The sequence below is a fragment of the Notamacropus eugenii genome, chromosome 1 (assembly GCF_028372415.1).
Source record: "Notamacropus eugenii isolate mMacEug1 chromosome 1, mMacEug1.pri_v2, whole genome shotgun sequence".
Lineage (NCBI taxonomy): Eukaryota > Metazoa > Chordata > Mammalia > Diprotodontia > Macropodidae > Notamacropus > Notamacropus eugenii.
Window position 1 is genome coordinate 9,174,854 of NC_092872.1, and position 9,674 is coordinate 9,184,527.

At 42.0% G+C, this 9,674-nt stretch overlaps 1 protein-coding gene across 5 annotated transcripts in view; it reads left to right on the forward strand.

Moving 5' to 3' along the window:
* Positions 1-7,562, forward strand: part of LOC140533046 (uncharacterized) — a 49,288-nt gene extending 41,726 nt beyond the window's left edge. Inside the window, exons 6-8 of one of the 5 annotated variants that reach the window (XR_011976784.1) lie at positions 1-4,625; positions 4,702-4,762; positions 5,051-7,562. The exon at positions 1-4,625 is cut by the window's left edge and continues 24,346 nt beyond it. The gene's annotated coding sequence lies outside the window, so the exon portion shown is untranslated. The other 4 variants (XR_011976785.1, XR_011976781.1, XR_011976783.1 and 1 more) reach the window with 4 other exon arrangements.
* Positions 7,563-9,674: the final 2,112 nt, after the last annotated feature.

Consider the following 9,674-nt stretch of genomic DNA (forward strand, 5'->3'; position numbering starts at 1 on the left):
AAGATGAAGGGAAGAAGATGCAGAGATGCTGTGCTGAGGACGACCTGAATGAGCATCCAGACCAGAAAACTGCATCAGATGATGTTCCTCCCCAGAGGGCTGTATGAGATAGAGCTTCTAAAAGGACAATTCATTGATTTGCCTTTTTTCTCCTGAGTCTCTGCATCGGTACTTATGAAAGGAGCCTGCCCCCTTGTAATTTGTCAATGCGTCAGTCAACTTTGCTCCCTTCCCATATTCATATAAAGAGGAGATAAATGAAGGGAAGAATTCACAGGGGAAAGAAAGTAAGGAGGTAGTTGTTTGGATTTAGGAGTGGAAACAAAGGAGTTTGTGGGAAACAAGGAAGTTCTATTTCCACAGAGCCCTGACCTAGCATGGTCAGATAAAAGTCAGAAACTCTAGAATAAGAGAAGGGTTCTGAGTTGCCCCCTCCAAACAAAAAGGTACAAAATGAAGTTCTTAAGTTACTGATACACTTGAAGAAACCGTGTCTGGAAGTTTCTCAGGTGAACTGTATTCAGAATGTCCCGCATCCCTTTACGACTTTTTGGGGGCTTTAACGATTGTCTCTTCCTTCATGAAACTGAATCCAGGAAAGCAGGTTTAAATAAATACATGAGCATCTGAACCTTGAGGAGCCTTGAGAAAATGCCCTTCCCTCCCTCTATTGCAGAGGTGGGGACTTGAAGCGGAATATTACACATATTCTTAGAGGAGACTGATCTGTTTGCTTGGTTTTCCTAAACGTTTTTCTCTTTCTGTTTTACAAGAGGAAAGGTCATTTGGTAAGGTGGTGGAAGGGTTGTATTTGGAAATGAACGTGATGTTAAAAACATCAAATTTTTTTAAAAGGTTACAAATGAAACAATTAAGTCTGTTAAAGCATCTACTTAATTACAATTCAATTGTTTCTATGAATTGACATCTTAAACTTTTCTTTTAAGTACGTCTACCTCTGCTGTTCATGGTTTTTTTAGCTTTTACTTTTAAAAAATTATATTGAATTTTTAATCATCACCTTCATTTCTGAATACATGCCTCCCCCTCCCCTCCCCAGGGAACCACACCATGTGAAAAAGAACTTTCTAAAAGAAGGAAAAAAGTTCAGTAAAATGAACCAATACATCAGTTGAGTGTGATAGCATATTCAAATCTCCACACCCATAATTTCCCACTTCTAAGAACAGAAGGTGGTATAATATTTTCATCTCTTCTTCGTGTAAAGCTTGGTCATTATAATGACATGTTCAGGTTTCTTAGTCATTGTTCATGTATTTGGAGTAGAAGGGGACCGCAGAGAACGTGCAATTCAAGCCCGTCATTTTTCAGGTGAGGAAACTGAGGATCAGAAGGACTAAAGAATTTACCCAGAATCTCACAGGCAGCAAGTGGAAGAGGTCGAGTCCAACCCAAGGTCTCTGGCTTTCAATGGAGTGCTCATTCCATTGGACCACGTTGCTTCTGAAAGGAATTTGAGTCCATTTGTTTTATCAGACCATCTGAAGTATTTCTACTGCTATCGACTTTATGGAGCTCACATTGATAGCGACTAGAGTAATTCATAGGTGTGACAGTACTCACAAATGAAGTGTAGCACTTGGCACTCAGATTTATCTCTGTCTCTAAGGTCCCTTCAGCTAAAAATTCTGCGTATGTCCTGTGAGACACACTATATCCTTTGTGCTGGGGAGGCTATACCTTCCCAAGGCTGAGGCAGCATGGTGTTGTACAAGGGAACCAGATTTGAGTTCTGAGCACCCGAATGAGAGCCCTGTTTTTCTCCTTTGACTCAGACAAGTTCTCTCCCTTTCTGAGCTTCAGTTTTCTTTTCTGCAAAATAAGGACATTATAAAGTCATGATCCTGTGAGCTCATTGCATTAACTCCATGATGTGACATCTGAGACTATTCCTACTGAAGAAAAATAAATTATATTATTAGCGAGACTGTCATGGGTAAAGGGTCACAGAATAAGGAGGGACAGTTGTCCTGGGCAAACTCCTGTGGGGTAAAAGATGCAAGTAATGATTCTACTTCTCCGTCCCATGTTATCCCCAGATGACAACTTTCTGTAGGACACAGAAGTATTGATCGGAAACACCAAAGTGTAATATCAATATCCATAAGAAGACCCTCCTAAGTTGACCATAGCTTTCTCCTAACTGCTTTCTTAATTCTCGTCCATCCTTGGAAGCTCAACTCAAATACCACCTCTGCCAAGAAATCTTCCTTTATCCCCTCTGTCAGCTTTGATTGTCTCTTGTCTTATTCCCACAGCACTTCATTCTGCCCCTTCTCTAATGCAATTTCTCTATAATATTGTGTACTTTAATGATCTGTTGTAAGTGTTATCCCCTACTAGATTGTAAGTTCATGAGGGAAAGGACTAACATTTATTTAAATTCTATATATTTCTCTATACCTATTTCACAGTGAGGTATAACACATGGATTGAAACAACTCCAGGCTGGACTGCTAGCACTCTCCCTTCTCTTTCTTGAAGATTCCCTGGGTACTAAAAGCACCTGCATCAAGACCCCAAGACCTACATCAATTTTCAGAAATAGTTTTTAAAATATCTTTATTTTTTAAAATTATTTTACTTGTTTTCAGTGTTCTACAATCTCTTCCATATATCTTAGATTTTTCCCCTCCCTCCCTCCTCCCTAACCTCCCTACTCCCTCCCTGAGATGGCATACAGTTTTATATAGGTTCTACACATACATTCCTATTAAATACATTTTCACCTTAGTCATGTTGCATAGAAGAATCAAAATGAATGGGAGAAATCATAAAACAAATCAAAACATAATAGAAAAGAGAGTGATCTGCTTCATTCTGTGATCCAGTTCCATAGTTCTTTCCCTGGATGTGGAAGGCAATTGCTTAAGATACCATTGGGAATTATTTAAGTCCTTGCATTGCAATGAAATACTAAGTCTACCAGAGATTCCTCACACACTGTGGTTGTTGCTGTGTACAGAGTTCTCCTGGTTCTGCTCCTTTAACTCAGCATCAGTTCATATAAGTCCTTCCAGGCCTCTCTGAAGTCTTTCTCTTCATCATTTCTTATAGCACAATAGTATTCCATTACATTCATATACTACAATCTATTCAACCATTCCCCAATGAATGGGCATCCCTTTGATTTTCAGTTCTGGGCCACCACAAAGAGAGCTGCTATAGATATTTTTGTACATGTGGGGCCCTTTCCCATTTTTATTGGGAATACAGTCCCAGAAGCAGTATACACATTTTTGTAGCCCTTTAGACATAGTTCCAAATTGCTCTCCAGAATGGTTGGATCAGCTCACAGCTCCACCAACGATGCATTAGTGTTCCAACTCTCCTACATCTTCTCCAACATTTATCATCTTCCTGTTTTCTCATATTAGCCAGTCTGATAGGTGTGATGTGGTATCTCAGAGTTGTTTTGATTTGCATCTCTCTAATCACTTAAAAATATCTTTAAAACTACATTGAATTAATAAAAAGCTCCATAATCTACTGGGTTTTGTAGCCTTAAAATACAAGTAGGATTATTCTGCTGTTGCCATGCTCCAGAACCCTGTAAATTGGAATTTGGATGCTTCCTTTTTTTTTTATCTTTAGTTTCCTTTTCTGTTAAACTGAGGTGACTTGACTGGGTCTATAAAATCCATTCCACTTCTGAGCCCTGTAATCTTATGAAAAGTTTTGATTTTCTATCATTTATTTCATTTCACTACATTAAATACCCACTGTGTTAGATGCTAGGAGGAAGTATAAAGTTTAAATAAGATAGTCTCAAACAGCTGTGAAAGACAGGAACTCTGATCAACACAATGACCAACTGCAGTCCCAGAGGACTTGTGATGAAGCGTGTTCCCCACCTCCAGACAGAGAAGGAATGAACTCAGAGGGCAGACTGAGGCTTCTGTTTATTTGGTTTAAATCTTGTCTGTGCGTAGTTGTTTTCATGTCATCTCCCCCATTTGATTGTGAACTACTTCAGAGCCCTGGCTGTTTTTTACCTTTCTTTGTATCTCCAGCACTTTGGCACAATGCCAGGAATATTGCAGAAACTTAATAAATGCTCTTTGACTTATAATTTTTAGATGAGAAAATTATTGTTGACAGAACATCTAGTTGATGGAAAATCAAATAAATTAATGTAAGTGAATAGAAGTAGTGCTGTAAATAAGTTTTTCAATTCAGTAATCTTTTATTAAGTACCATCTGTGTGTCAGGTCCTGTGCTAAGTGACAGGAATACACAGATAAAACAAGTAGTCCTCGCCCTCAAGAAGTTTACCTTCTTTTTATATATATATATATATAAAATGATTGTTATGGCCTTTTTCTTCCTCAAACTTTGCTTAAATCACCTGGCCCTGTGAATGCAATATGTTGACCTAAGTCTCCTTAGGTTATGAGCCTAAGTGTCCTCAGTGGACATGACCACTTTGCTACACTAACAATGATTTCCAATCTCTCATTAGCAGACTGTTTAATCTGGTAGGAAAACAGAAGGAGAAGATGCAGCAACCATGAAGTCAAACCACATTTAATATGGAGAAACACTACAGCTGAAGGGAGACCACTACTGAACTGAGCACCATGATGGCCACAGGAAGAGAAACTGTATGCTTTTCTTTGGTCTTCTGGGATCCATTGGGTAGGAAGCAAATACAGACTTTTTCTCTTTCTCTTTCCTCAGGTCCTCATATTTTTGCCCTTTCCGAAGAAAGAGCAACTGCAGGAGACCAGACAGGTTCCAGGTAGGTTGTGGACCCTTTTTCTTTTCTCAAATTGTTCCTGACGCCTGTGTGTAGCTATAATTCCTTCCTTTTATCGTGGGTTTTCAGTTCAGTGACTTCTCTTTGAGCAGGACCTAAGCCTTAGCTCCACTCTCTGGCACTCAAATCGTCCTACTGGATATGGGACTCATTGGAGGGTATTTCATCACCTTCTTCTTTTGTTACCAAGTTCTCACATTCCTAGAGAGCTATACCTTCTCCCTTTTCCTCTGTTGGAGTCTGAATGATGGATTGTCCCTTGGGCAACAGGAATGTTGTTTCCAGATTCAGTGATGTTTGAGGATGTAACCATGAACTTCACCCAGAATAGATGGGAGGATCTGGCCCCATTTCAGAGGACCCTGTACGTGGCAGCGACGCTGGAGCCGTATAGGCTCTCCTTCTGTGAAGTCCCTCCTCCATCACTCAGACTTTGCCTTTGGACAGCTCTTGGCTCTATTCTTCGCAGATCTAGGGTTCCTGATAAACTTCAGTTTAGAGCTCCAGGTCTCTTGTTTTTCCCAGTCCTGAGCTCAAAAACTTGACTCTTTCTACATTCTTGTGTGAATGTTCCTGGTCATGGAGGGACTCTTCTCTGCTCATTTGCAGTTATGCAATATATCTGGAGCCTATGTGGGCCTTCACATTACCCATCCTTCCGTTCTAGGATCCAAAACTGAAGAACCTGCTGCCTGTGCATAAGATTTAGTCTTATGCTTACCCTCATTTGGCCTGCAGGTCTCATAGAAGTGGAGAAATCAAGTTTACACGTATTTATCTACTCATTTTTCTTCATTACATGGTGTGAGAGATATAGAAGAGAACCCTTTCACACGTTTCAAAAGGTCTCTCTTGGCAAGATTCCTAAGAACCAAGGAATTGTCTTCCATGAAATGTCATATTGGTCTTAATCCAGAATAATCCCGAAAAACCTTCTAAAATTAGAAGAATTTGAAGGGGAGTAGGAATAGGTTTGTTTGTGCACATTTGTATGAATGTCTTGAAAAGTAATTATACACAATTACCATGCAAAGATTACCTTTTATTATGAAAGGGGTTTTTAAAAATATTTCTTTCCATTCAAGCAAATATTTCTATTAAATTTACCATCACTCCAGGAATCACTTTTGTTGTTCCCTTACTAAGAATGAATGCAAGGTGTATTTATACTTTGTACAAGACAGATTTGAGGTAGAATAGCGAGGGATGATGCAGCCTATATTTAGACCAATATATTAAATGCTTTTTTCCTCCTTATAATGAGAAGTAAGTTTTCCTTTCTATGTTGTCATTGTTCTCCTTTGTTAAGAAAAGGTTATACCAAAGATTGATACTATAAACAAATTAGGGGAGCAAGGAATAGTGTATTTGGCAGATTTATGGAGAATGAAGAAGTTTTTGACCAAACAAGAGATAGAGAACATTATGAAGTGGAGAATGGATAATTTTGATTACATTAAATTGAAAAGTTTTTGCACAAACCCAATGTAACCAAGATTAGGAGGGAAGCAGAAAACTGGGAAAGAATTTTTGCAAGTAGTGTCTGTGATAAAGACCTCATTTCTAAAATATATACAGAACTGAGTAAAATGTACAAGAACATAAGAGGTTTTCAGAGGAAGATATTAAAGTTATCTATAGTCATACGAAAAAATGCTCTAAATTACTATTGATTAGAGAGATGCAAATCAAAACAACTCTGAGGTACCACATCACACCTATCCGATTGGCTAACTTGAGAAAGATGATAAATGTTGGAGAAGATAGAGGAGAGTTGGAACACTAATTCATTGTAGGTGGAACTGTGAGCTGATCCAACCATTCTGGAGAGCAATTTGGAACAATGCCCAAAGGGCTACAAAAGTGTGCATACCCTTTGACCCAGCAATATTGCTTCTAGGACTGTATCCCAAAGAGATCATAAAAATGAGAAAGTGTCCCACATGTACAAAAATATAACAGCTCTCTTTGTGGGGCCCAAAACTGGAAATCAAGGGGATGCCCATCAATGGGGAATGGCTGAATATATTGTAGTATATGAATATAATGGAATACTATTGTGCTATAAGAAATGATGAACAGGAAGACTTCAGAGAGGCCTGGAAAGACTTATATGAACTGATGCTGAGTGAAAAGAGCAGAACCAGGAGAACTTTGTACACAGCAACAACCACAGTGTGCCAGGAATTATTCTGGTAGACTTAGTCCTTCACAGCAATGCAAGGACCTAAAAAATTCCCAACGGATTTTTGAGGCAATACATTTTCCACATCCGGAGAAAAAACTATGGAATTGGATCACAGAATGAACCAGATCGTTTACTTTTGTATTATGTTTTGCTTTGTTTTATGGTTTCTCCCATTCATTTTAATTCTTCTATTCAACATGACTAAGATGAAAATGTACTTAATAGGAATGTATGTGTAGAACCTATATAAGATGGCACACCATCTCAGACAGGGAGTGGGGAGAGAGGGGGAAAAAATCTAAGATATATGGAAGTGATTGTAGAATACTGAAAACAAATAAAATAATTTTTAAAAAAGGTTATTAACAAAGGCATTTATGTTTCCAAAATTTGGGTAGAAATTAAAATACTGTTAATATTTTCAGTTCAGAGAAATTTTGCATATGTTCCTATCCAGTGTAGTGACTTTTCAAATAAGAGAAGGATCAATTGAATTACATCTTACCCTCCAAGACCTTTGGCTTTTTCATCTCTGTAGGCCAAAGTAGAGTTTGGACCCTCTGATGTTTCTTTGTATAAAGCAGTGTTCATTTTTCTAAGAGTCTCTTAATGAATAAAATTGAGGGAATGGAGGGGATTAGGATAGTATGTGTCTAATTATGGGATCTGAGTGAACCACACACCCCCTTTTGTGGCTCAATTCTGGATCTAACTCAGTTCTCTTCCTGTTCACTTACGGGTTTGGTCCAATTTCTGCCTGGTGAGAAAACTTTATTCAGTTGTGGGAATTAGAAGGCTTTATTGCATTGTTTGAACCTAGACGTGTGTGACTAGGAAACTGGACCACTTCTCCCTGCTGCTTAGAGACCTTTAACCAAGGACCCAAGTTATGCCCACCAGAAACTCAGTCAGATCCAAAGGCTGATAGAAGGAATTTTCTCACGACCCATATGTCTTATCTGACCTGGTCCTGGCCCTACAGTGATCAAGGACTTATTGGTTGCATGTTCCTTTGATGGTTTACAGACGCTGGGGAGAGTGGGACATCCCTTGATTTGGTTTCAAGGAATTGCACCCATCCACTCTCCTCCTAATTTGTAGAATCCCGTTTGTCTGGATAGAGGGAGACGGAATAACTGTGCTTCCCTCAACGCAGTGCCACGCCTGTGAGCAGGAGCCACTCTCTCAGGCAGGTGAGCTTTCAACAGTGAAATCTCCCCAGGACGCCCAGGCCAGGCCCTGCCTTAGAACCCAACAGCAAGGTCCAAAGACGCGGACCTGCGCAGAGGCGAGCCCCGCCCTGGGGGGGGGGGCGCAAAGACGCGCACCTGCGCAGAGGCGGGCCCCGCCCTGGTGGGAGGGGGGGCCAAGACGCGGACCTGCGCACACGCGGGCCCTTCCCGAGGCCCCTCCCCTGGACGCCCCCTCCCCTTCCCGCCCCACCCCGTGTAAATATCAAAGTTTAGGGAGGTACTACTCTCCCCTCCATGTCCATGAAAACAGCCTAGCCCTAGGACTATATTTTAGTCAAGGCTGAATCACCAGGTCTCTTCTCTTCCCTCCCATACTTCCGGCATGCTCTATTTCTGCACCCTTGTTTCCCAGGTCCCGCTTCCACCCTCCCATATCTTTTTCCTCCCTCCTGGCTAACACGCTTTAAGGTGCGGCCATTACCCCAGCGCATGCGCAGCACAGGGTGGGGAACCACCCCGAGCTGCCTCCTCAGGCCTCCATGCACCCAGGTTCCCACCAGAGGGCGCCAGCGCGCTTCGTAACCCGATCCTGCAGCAAAGTCTGTGACAGTGACTGAAACAAGCAGTTACACTGTAGCAGGACCGTGCGGGAGGGGTTGGGGGGGGGCGCAGAGCGGGAGCAAGAGGCCAGGCCCGGTGCCAAGCACCCTTTGGAAGAAATCCAAGGAGTCCGCCCAGGTCTGGGATGCCGACTCTGGAATCAGAGAACTTGATGTTTTCACGCAGGAGGAAGCAACGTGTGCAAAGAATCCCAGGGAGCGGGGAGGTGTGAACAAGCTAGGGCACAACGGGCAGCCAGCTGGGCAGGGCTCTGAAGGCCAAGTGGCCGCTTGGGACTTAGAGGGACAGCTCGGGGGCTCCTGAGCCAGGCCGGCACTGCCCTCTCCGCACTGAACCTAGCCCACTCCTGGTTGGAGGGTCGCCCCTTCTCCTAGGATCCCAAAGCAGATCCCTGGGCAGGGGACTCTCCAGGCTCAGAGAGGTCCAAGGGAGCATCGGGCTTTGCCCTGGGGTGTACGGTCCATGCCACAATGTGGGATGACAAACCTGTACATTCCTAAACCTCCTCAGGGTCCTTGCACTGTGACCCAGGAGACAGACCACCCAGGCCTCAATAATGACGCCTACTATTCCTAGACCACCTTTCCCCCTTTATTTTGTGTTCACTGATTTCCCTCTTGCTCTTTAAAAGTTTTCGCTTCCAGAAACAAGTCTGGGATCCACCTCAGGTGTGCTGGCTGGCATTTTTCTCTTGCAGATTTACAAGTGTTTCTTCTAGCGCTCTCGTAAGAGGTTGGGAGGCTTTAAACTTGTGGATTTGGGGGAAATGACGTGTTCTTTTCATCATACCTTCGACTGAGCTTTTGTCAGGGCATGAGGTATGAACACGGTATGGCAGGCTCTCTAAAGGCAGTTTTGATGGAGTATGGAAGCAGTATGAAGCCTTGGAGTC